The 9,699-nt window shown below is 38.6% G+C and overlaps 1 pseudogene across 1 annotated transcript; it reads left to right on the top strand.

Moving 5' to 3' along the window:
* The first annotated feature begins 4,027 nt into the window (after positions 1–4,027).
* On the top strand, positions 4,028–5,586 carry LOC147548615 (epidermis-specific secreted glycoprotein EP1 pseudogene; annotated as a pseudogene). Its single transcript, XR_015237662.1, has one exon. The product of XR_015237662.1 is annotated as an epidermis-specific secreted glycoprotein EP1 pseudogene (transcript).
* The last annotated feature ends 4,113 nt before the right edge of the window (positions 5,587–9,699 follow it).

Here is a 9,699-nt window from a genome sequence, read left to right as displayed (position 1 = left end):
AGTTCCTCTGTTGAAGGATACTTCGTAGATATCCCGCCGAGTTGATAGTTTTTTTTAGGAGATGTTTCCTCCTTTGGGATTTTTGAAGCCTAAACTAATTAAATGTTGGATTTTGTACGTCTCTAAGACTACTAATCATCTAACTAACGTTGTAAGCAGAATCTCAAACATTATATGTTTAACGCTAGCTAACTAGGATCATATGCATGAACTAATAGTGAACTAGAAGCTGGAAGTAAAATACCTAGATTCGCTTTCCCACGAACTAGATTCCAATGACTTTATCTCGAAGAAGATGAGAGCTCCAATTTTCGCTCCTCTACTTGAGACACCTGAGTAAGTGACTTGATCTCCCTTCTTTGTTGTCCGCTATAACTCCATTGAAGGTTGAGAAGAAGAACCATTCTTCTTTTGACTAATTTGATAGATTGGGAGTTTTTTCTCTAAAATCCTCTCTCTCCACTTGGCTGTATATTTTGAGAGAGAAGCTGTTTCTCTTGAGAAAAATCCAACCCTTTTTCTGAACTCTAATGACCCTTATATAGAGAAACCCTAATAGGAGTCTCACTCAAATTAGGTTTAAATAAGAGTCACAGAAAAGATAAACTCATCAGTACCCTATCTGATTGGAAATTAGGGTTTCCCCTAATATTGGTGCTGCCGGCCACTTAAGCCCATTAATGGGCTTGGCCTGGCCGACCCACTCCCACACTATGGCCGGTTCAGATCAACCCATTACTGGGCTTGATCTAGTCGACCCATAAGTGGGTTTTCCACTTTTTCGAGCTTCTCTTTCGAGCCCGATTCTTTATATCTTTTGGCACTATCAGACTGGATCATATCCATCTATAGGCAAGCTCCCATTAGTCATCTCTCTCCGATCAAACCACCACTCTTTGGTGTAACCCGTTGTAGGATCCGATCTATGTTAGTTGCGAATCACCGAGGTGACTCGACAATCGTACTAGATGATCTTCCGGATAAAGTCATCGTTATCCTAACTGACAAATTGAATGCATTGCAACCTTGGTCGAAGGACACTCCTTCGGAAGGACATGTCCTTCAGTCCGAACAGATATATCCTTCAATCTCCCACTTGTACTTAGAACAAGTGCAATGCTTGATTCCCATGTCACTTCGTATCTCATTTGATACGTGATACCTTTCAAACTTTCTTGATCTGGAGAACAATTGTCCACCCAAATGATTAGTTATTAATCCATTTGAGTGTGGGCGCACATTTTAAGTTGCTTCCCCTCAAGTGGCCCGGAGATACTAATCCCAACCTAGTTAGGAGGACATAATCCAGTCTTGTACTCCCACTTAACTTCATGTCTATCGTGTCATTCCCGGTAATCTACTTTTATAACCTCTTTTTACGGCACGTCATTTGGCGGTACCAAAGTTTGACACTCCTTACATAACATGAGTGAAAAACTCATGTTTAAGGAATCTTTCCAATCTTGCCTATGAGATTTCATGACGTATTTCATTACTCATTAAAGAACTCTCATGTTGGGTTATCCAGTGTATATTTCCAATCGTACACCCATGTAATTGACTCGAATTCCCAATTCGTATACCCATGAAACTGCGCTATCAGTCAATCTCCCATGCTAGTCTTCGTAAGTTATTGTTGTCCATCCAATGACCTGGACTAGGGGACTTTAATAATGAATCTATTCCAAATTCATTTAGTAGGGTTTCATTTACCAGATCACGTATCTGATAATCCTACTTGGATTGCTTCAGTATTTTTAGACTGTCGGTTAAATACTAAACCACGATTTAACGACGAAATAATTAACTTATTCCTGATAATAAGAGTTTGTAAATTTGAGTCTTCCCGTGTAACTCCTTACACCCTCAAGTTTACCAGGGGCCCAAGGAGAAGTCCTAGTTAAACTAGTCACACTCAATCCAACGAAGCAGCCTTGGTAGCGAAAGCCACGACCAGGGGCCACGGAGAAGCCCTAGGGAAGCTCCAGAGCTATCCAGTAATATTTTATACAGGGCTAATTCGGGTTCTATATTGCAGAAGGGACTAGTAAGACAGCTCATGATAGAATAGGTCTAATTTAATTCTATTTTGCAGAGACGATAATCCGGAGCATGCGTAGTAAGTTAGGGAGTAGCATTAGTAAGCATAGGGTTTCACTAACAATAACATGTGTTAGTTCTGTTATCGTTTGGAACAATCGCAGGAAAAAGGAAGATAACTAACCATAAAACTCATATCAAATCAACAGAAAGGAAGACGGGGTAGTTACTAACGAAAAGTAAAGATTCAATAAAATATAGGTCCGTCATGTGTAACTATAAATTACACATTAGAAAAAGAAGAGACAGAGGGAGGAGCAGTCAGAGGATCAACCACGTCCACCGAGGCCTTGATAAACACGGCAAGAAGACGACCACTTCCGGGACGACGAATCATGTAATCGACCGCTGAAAAGAGTGTCAGTCGTGAATTACTCAAAGTCCCCGTTCAGTGAGTAAACCAGAGGGTAGAGAGGATCATCAGAAAGCAAAACCGAGAGGTTGTCTTCATCCAGCAAATCACGAGGACGAAAGATGTCTATAAAACCCTCGCCAGCCACCTCCACACACAGATGCTCAATGGAAGCGTCACCGTCGTTGAGAACCATGTAAAACCGATTCTCACATCACTGTCGGGCAGAGTCCCGCGAACCAAAATGTTGATATTGAAAGAAATGTTAACGGGTGGTTAGACAATTTGAGCTTATATAGAGGAAATCAAAGAAGTAAGGGAGAGCCTCAATGTTTTTTTTTTTTTGAGAAAAACTAGAATTTCATTCTTAGATGGAATACAATCCAACAAATTACATGGTTTTGATAGTTTTGACTCCTTTGAGTACAACATGGATTTACTAAAGTAAATAACAACATGAAACTTACAACAATAAAGACAACATGAAGGGAAAGGAGTACAAGATTGCAAAAATAAAATAAAAAGACCGTAAAGGTCACGAAGGAGACCCTAACGATCGTGAATTTATTATACTTAATTATATGTAATCAAGATTTGTGCCCTGATTCTCGAGTAAGTTGAAAAATCCTAGCCGCACAAGTTGCAGGCATTCGAATCCTTCTTGCTCGACCTTTAACTTTCGTATGACGATCTTTGGTTGAAGCCCTTTTTGATGTTGTTATCTATGTTACCACCGGCATCTCCATCGTCAAAACCTTTTGTCCTTCATCCATGTGGTGATTTGGGTGTTGATTTAATGAAGTTTTATCATCTTCTTCTTCTTCTTCTTCTTCTTCAACTTTTTGATTCTGAATCGTATTCATCATATAGAACAAAAGAAAACCCTAAATCCACAATTCCAGAAACACTGTATACCCAACAACAAAAAAACTGAAATTGGAAGTAAATAGATACCGAAAAAAGTAATAGGATTTTTAGAGAGAAAGAGATGTGTTTATCTGTAAACCCCCATCTGAACTTCTACTAATAATTTCTTATTAACTACAAGAAACTAAACCAAATCAAAGAGAGTGAAGATAAGGGATGAAAAAGAAAGAAAAACAAACCCTAGATTAAAAGTCCTCTTTTGCCTTGAGAATCTGAACTTCTTATACAAAAGAGAGAGAGAGAGAGAGAGAGAAATTTGTTTTCTGTTCCAGCAATTACAATAACAACAAAAATAGATGAGAACCAAACCCAGACCCGAAAACAACACACTATAAATAGGAAGGAAATAGAGATTCCGGACCCTTTGCCGGAGGAAATCGATGATCTTAAACGGTTCTCTCTAGTTGGTTTTCTCTATTTTGTTTTCTATTTTCTCCTGGATGGATCTTGTAATGTAATAGTGGACTGTACTTTATTATGATGGCAAACAAAGCTAGACTAGTATAAACCTATACATATCAAAAGAAATTAAGGGGGACAGTTAACATGTGGAATTAGTGGATACAACTCTACTTTAGCTTAATTTTAAAGCATACAGCCGATCACGGGTCACCATTAACTCCTATTTATCCATTAAACAAAGGAGGAAAAAAACCATGAAAATCACATTGCAAATAGATCTATATATTTAATGAAAACAGCAACCAGAAAGAAAGCCTCAAGATCCCTCTTTGATATATCTATAAATAGACATCAATCCTAATCTTCTAATCTCACTCAAAGTTAAGTAGTACAATCATCATCATCAATATGCCTACTTCTTTCCACTCATCTATTTTCTTCCTTTCCTTTTTGATTATCTCAGTTTCTTCATTATTATTTATTGAGGCATCAGTTCCAAAATCCAGGACATTCAAGAAAGTTAACAATGGTCCTTATTTTTCAGATCTTAATGAATACAATGCTAATTACCGTCCATTACAAATCTCAAACCATCCATTTCATCTTTGTTTCTATAGTACTACCCCTAACTCACATTTTCTTGGTCTTGCTATGGGTACTCCCGATTCCTTATCGTCTATACGATGGGTTTGGCAAGCTAATCCTTCTCGTCCGGTCCACGAAAATGCTAAACTCATCTTTGGTATTGATGGAAATCTTGTCTTGGTTGATGCCGATAGCCGAGTAGCTTGGCAAACTCATACGGCTAACAAAGGTGTAGTTGATATTAAATTACTACCCAATGGTAACTTAGTTCTCCTAGATCAAAATGGTGGATTTGTTTGGCAAAGCTTTCATTATGCAACAAATACTCTCTTGGTTGGTCAAGGTCTTGGTCCTACAAATTCTAAAACTAACAAGCTAGTGAATGGAGCTTATAGTATGGTTGTGGGCGACAAACATATCGGTTTGTTCTACAAAAGTTCTCAATCGTCAAAGCCGTTACCGTATTTTAACCTTGTGTGGCCTTTAAGAGATGACCCTGATTTTACGAACGTTACATTCAATGTTGCCAGTCCGTCGGAAGGACCTACATATGCTAACGAGTTAAGGTTTGATGTCTCCGGTTGGATAACTAATAAATTATACACTTTTGCTCAGCCGAAATACAACAGTACCTTCTCAATCTTACGCCTTGCCTCAGATGGTAACGTCCGTGTCTATACTTACCATCAAAAGGAAATTATCAGCGACTGGGATGAAACATACACACTATTTTCAAGGAATAGAATTAGTGAGTGTCTTTTGCCTGAAAAATGTGGATCATTGGGGGTATGCTCTGATAGCCAATGTGTTTCTTGTCCTACACCTAAAGGACTCATAAGATGGAGCAAGGAATGTAAGCCCATGAAGTTACCTTCCTGTGACTTAGATGCGGCTAATGTAAGTTACTATAAAGTTGACGGTGTCGACCATTTCTTGACTACTGTTTCTCCCGGAGAGTGGCCGGTGAAATTCGATGAGTGTAAGAACAAATGCAGCTCAGATTGCAAGTGTATGGCTTTCTTCTATAGAAAGACTGACTCCAGGTGCTTGCTTACTGCTCAGCTTAACACTCTAATTAAGCCAGGTGGTTCTTCAAGTGCAGACCTTGTTGCTTACATTAAGTATGCTAAGTAGTAGTGCTTTCACTCTCGATCGAGATTGATCTCTTCATTCTTTTTCACTGGCTGTACTAATTAATGGAAATGATCCGTTCTCTTTGATATGCTATTCCTATCATGAATGTGTATGACTCAAACCCAAGAAGTAATTCTATTTTGTTTTCATATGGTAATATTCCTTTAATGTATATGTATTTAGAGAAACTTGAAACTATGGTAAATCTTATTCCAAAATCAAATTACATTAATTTAAACTCTATTTATAAGCTGAATTATAGTTCCTTATTCGAGAGAGAAAATGTGTCTTCTAATGAAGTAATCTTGGAGGTGCCTATAGCATATGGAACCTTCCTTTCCCAATCGGCTCATTAACCATGGGGAGAAGATATTGGCAATCCAACCTTTCAAAACTGTCAACAGTTGGTAGCCCAAGTGGTTCCAAGGTGTTGACATAAACTCCAGAAAGCCCTGGAGGTCCCAGGTTCGAATCACCAGAGAAGGTGGAATCTTTGGTTATTTGAATTGGGGTTATTAGGGTGTAAATAATGTTGTTGGGCTTTAGGCCATGTTTTGTTGGGCTATAGGCCCGGTTCCGTTAGTGTTTGAGTGGGCGGTTATCGAGCTTATCACATCTATATATGATGTATCAAGTGTCAAATGTAACGACATACGTAGATCGTAGTCGACTTCCAAAAAAAAAAACTTTCAAAACTATTATATATTCTTTTTAATTTGGATTAGTGTTTTCATATCATTGTATTTGTAATTTTAGTTGTGTTATTTTGTTCTCTTGTATTTCTAATTATAATTGTGTTATCATTGTAATTATAAATTTTTACGCTATTATTTTCACATGGTAACACGAGTAGAAGGATTTGGTTATTCTTTTCGAGCTTACTTGGGAATTCTCATTATTTCCAAGTTCTTTCATTTACACTGAAAGTCGGTCTTTTATCAAATTTCCTTTCGCCATTATCAAATCTTTTTTCAAATTTCATTTTTTTTAGATTCAGACTAAATCTGAATCACTACGTCTAATCCGACCAATAGGGCCCGATAAAGAATTTTTTTACCCACTACAACACACCCGACCTGCTAAGCCAACTAGGGTCTGATTTCGACCTTTATAGGCACCACCAAAAGACCTATACCAGACCCTGTTATAAATCACTCGGACTATGATTTCAACCTCTATAAGCACCCCAAGAGGTCTAAATATAACCCGCTTATACCTCCCTCGGACTTCACCCATAGCCCGAGACCTCTAAGATTACTTCATTAATGATGTAGATTGTTGCGGAAGCGATTTAACTAAAGAACTCATTGCTAAATAACTAAATTAAACAAGATCAAACTAGATAATAATAAGAAGAACAATGCAATCAAGGAGGATTTTATTCAATATTCAATTCAATGAATCAATAGACAGACTATACTTCTCTTTTATAGAGATTATTATTTTCTAGATAGACTCAAATAGGGAAGAAAATAAAAGAAGATAATAACTTATGGACTCTTTCCTTGATTGCTAGGACTCGTAATTATAGAAACTCATAATACTAAAATACGGAAACTATATTAATATAGCAATTTAGCCATTGGGCTCCAATGTGTCTTGGCCGAGAGGCCCACTTGCTGGATGGTCTCCATCATACTCCCCCACCGAGGCAGAACTCGTCCCCGAGTTGTCATAAATAGGTTCATCCGGGTGATAAGGAAAGATGTCGGAGATGTTGAACGTGGACGAAATATTGAATTCCGGAGGAAGATCGATAATAAACGCGTTGTCGTTTATCTTAGTAAGAATCCTGAAAGGGCCGAACTTCTTTTGACCAAGCTTTTTGTAAGTCCCGGCTGGAGTTCTTTGCTTAGAAATATGGACCATAACTGAATCACCCACTTCGAAGGACCGAATCGTCCTATGTTTGTCGGCCGAAAGTTTGTACGCCAAATTAGCCAAATCAATGTTCCGCCGAACCTCATCATGGAGGCGGATGATGGACGATGCTAGGGACTCGGCATTGGAGTCGAATTCCGGTATAATCGGTAGTGGGACTAGATCCAACACGTGTTTAGGGGTGGACGTATACACAATATCAAACGGAGCCTTCTTCGTCGTTCGGTTAATAGTACTATTGTACACAAACTCGGCATGCGGAAGAGCAGTTTCCCAGTTAACTCCCTTGTCACGTGTAATACAACGAAGTAAATTCCCTAATGAACGATTAACAACCTCAGTTTGCCCATCAGTTTGGGGGTGACAAGTACTGCTGAAATTTAATTTAGTATTGAGACGTTTCCATAAAAATCGCCAAAAGTGGCTTTGAAATTTCACATCGCGATCGGAAACAATACTCTTCGGTAAGCCATGAAGACGAACAATTTCCCAAAAAAATAAATTCGCAATGTTAGAAGCATTATCTGTCTTCTTACAAGCGATGAAGTGAGCCATCTTACTGAATCGATCAACCACTACTAAAATTGAATCCCTACCTTTCTGTGAACGGGGAAGACCAAGTACGAAGTCCATTGACAAATCTTCCCAAATAGTTACCGGAGTCAGTAGTGGTGTATAAAGACCTGTATTCTGAGTATTACCTTTACTAGTCTGACATGTATAACAACGTTCAACTATACGGGTTACATCCCGTCGTAATTTCGGCCAAAAAAACGATCAGACACAAGTGTATAAGTCTTATCTCTTCCCACATGACCCTCATTATGTAATTCCCGAATAATATGTTCACGAAGAAAAGAATTAGGAATACATAATTGTTGTCCATGAAAAAGATAGCCGTCAGAAATAAAAAACTCACCCGTAGACCGGTTTGTAGTGCAAGCCTCCCAAATAGGTCCAAAATCCGGATCATCTTTGTAGGAGGTAGGAAGGGATTCGAACCCCGGAACGTGGACTGCCATAGTCGTTAGGAGACTTGCTCGACGGCTCAAGGCGTCGGCTACTGTATTAGTCTTTCCCGATTTGTGTTTAATCACAAAATTAAATCTTTGAATATACGAAATCCATCTCATATGCATTGGGTCAGCGGTACGTTGATCATTCAATGTTTGTAATGCTTTATGGTCCGTATATAACACAAATTCCACACCAATAAGAAAACGGTTCCAATGTCTCAATGCTCGGTAAAGGGCATAAAATTCAGACTCGTAAACGGTCCACTTACGACGGGCTTCACCGAGTTTTTCACTCATAAACTCTATAGGACGTTTTTCTTGGGAGAGAACTGCGCCAATTCCCAGGCCTGAAGCGTCACATTCCACTTCAAATAATTTAGAGAAATTCGGAAAAGCTAATACCGGAGCTGAACATAACCTTTGTTTAATTAACTGAAAACTCTCTTCCTGTGGACTTTCCCATGAGAACTTTCCTTTCTTCAAACAATCAGTTAAAGGGGCCATTAAAGTACTGAAGTCTCGTATAAATCTTCTATAGAAAGAAGCTAAACCGTTGAAACTACGTACCTCAGATGGTGATGAAGGGGTCGGCCACTCAGAAATTGCCCGAACTTTTGCCTGATCAACTTTCATACCTTCTTTACTAATAAGAAAACCCAAGAAATATACCTCATTGAGGAAAAAGTGGCTCTTCGGAACATTCATAAATAATGAATTAAGACGCATTGCGTCGAAAACTTCTCTAATATGTTGAAGGTGGTCACTTCTAGATTTACTGAAGATGAGTATATCATCAAAGTAAACAACCACGAATTTATTCAAGAAAGGCTTAAGAACTTGATTCATGAATCGCATGAAAGTACTAGGTGCATTAGAGAGTCCAAAGGGCATAACTAACCATTCATAAAGGCCCTCCTTTGTTTTGAAAGCTGTCTTCCATTCGTCTCCCTCACGAATACGGATTTGATGATAACCTGCTTTTAGATCAATTTTTGAGAATACTGTAGCCCCGGAAAGGTGATCCAACATATCTTCAAGTCTGGGAATCGGAAAACCGTATTTAATTGTAATTTTGTTAATAGCCCGACTATCAACACACATTCGCCAGGTTCCGTCTTTCTTTGGTACTAATAATGTTGGAACTGCGCAAGGGCTAAGACTTTCACGTATAAAACCTTTGTTCAATAATTCTTCCACCTGTTCTTGTAGTAATTTATGCTCATGCGGACTCATCTTGTGATGTGGTAAGTTTGGTAAGTTAGCTCCAGGTATGAGATCGATTTGGTGTTGTATATCTCTTAA

The sequence above is a fragment of the Eschscholzia californica genome, unplaced genomic scaffold (genome assembly GCF_041429995.1).
Source record: "Eschscholzia californica isolate CP2 unplaced genomic scaffold, dmEscCali1.0.p SCAF_3, whole genome shotgun sequence".
In the NCBI taxonomy this organism is placed as follows: domain Eukaryota; kingdom Viridiplantae; phylum Streptophyta; class Magnoliopsida; order Ranunculales; family Papaveraceae; genus Eschscholzia; species Eschscholzia californica.
This window is presented reverse-complemented; position numbering and strand designations above follow the sequence as displayed.